Genomic DNA, 1,120 nt, shown 5'->3' with positions numbered 1-1,120 from the left:
TTTTGAAGTGCTGAACCTACAGGATAAGTGTAGAAGGGATTCCGGACCACACCGATTCGTTTTCCAACGAGGCCATCTTTTTTAAGAAATTGCTTGTAACCACCTTCCGGTATGAAGTCTTTCACGCTGGTTGTTGCTTCACTGTTGAAGTCAGCATGACCAACAATTTTTCATCCAGTACGTATACCGCATCCGTTACAGTTTTACCAATAGGTCTGCATCCAAATTCAATATTAATATGCATATATAAATTTTGTAAGGAACAATTGACTGCCGCATATTTATGTACGCACTTACCCAACTGTGTCAAATGTTGGCGCAATTGGGATAACACCGTACTGACTGCATAGTCCTACTGTAGGCTTGATTCCGCAAACAGAGTGAAAACTGCATGGGCAGAGGCATGAGCCATCTGTTTCCGTTCCCAAAGCAACTAGTATCAAATATGCGGCCACAGCAATAGCAGAGCCACTGCTTGAACCACATGTACCCCCACTTAGATAGTATGGGTTCTGCACGCACAAGTGAATTAACATTAGTTCGATAACTATATTATCTAAACATTTAATAGCTATGCATAGCTGCCTCATGATGTATTTAGACGTTGGAGTTGTATACATACCCTTCCCTGTCCGCTTACTGCACACCATCCAGCGGGAACTTTTGTACCACGGACAGCTCCCCACTCGCTCATACTGGCCTTCCCATGATCAACGCTCCCGACTTTCTCAACTTAGCAATTACATCTGCATCACGTGGTACAACAGACCCTACGAGAGCGTAAGACCCCCCAGAAGTGTTTAGTTTATCTTTTGTTGCAATACTATCCTTGATAAGGATTGGAATCCCATGCATCCCACTCAAAGGCCCATTCTTGTAACTTCTTTCTTTGTCAGCTTGGTCAGCCAGATCCAATATGTCAGGGTTAACCTCGATCACGGCTTTAAGAAGTGGATTGAGGGCTTGGATTTGCTGGATGTAAAACTCAACTAGTTTCCTAGAGGTTAAAGTTTTGTTTTCGAAAGCTTGTTGGATGTCTTTGATACTGGCTTCATGAATAGAGAAACCATGAGTGGTTTGGATGAGGAGGCTGGCATTGATTGTCAGCGCTAGTAGTATC

The 1,120-nt window shown here is 43.3% G+C and overlaps 1 pseudogene; it reads right to left on the bottom strand.

Annotated features, from left to right (window-relative positions):
- Positions 1-20: 20 nt before the first annotated feature.
- Positions 21-1,077, bottom strand: LOC113339192 (annotated as a pseudogene).
- Between the last annotated feature and the right edge of the window lie 43 nt (positions 1,078-1,120).

This window comes from Papaver somniferum, unplaced genomic scaffold (assembly GCF_003573695.1).
Source record: "Papaver somniferum cultivar HN1 unplaced genomic scaffold, ASM357369v1 unplaced-scaffold_19341, whole genome shotgun sequence".
NCBI lineage: Eukaryota > Viridiplantae > Streptophyta > Magnoliopsida > Ranunculales > Papaveraceae > Papaver > Papaver somniferum.
This window is presented reverse-complemented; position numbering and strand designations above follow the sequence as displayed.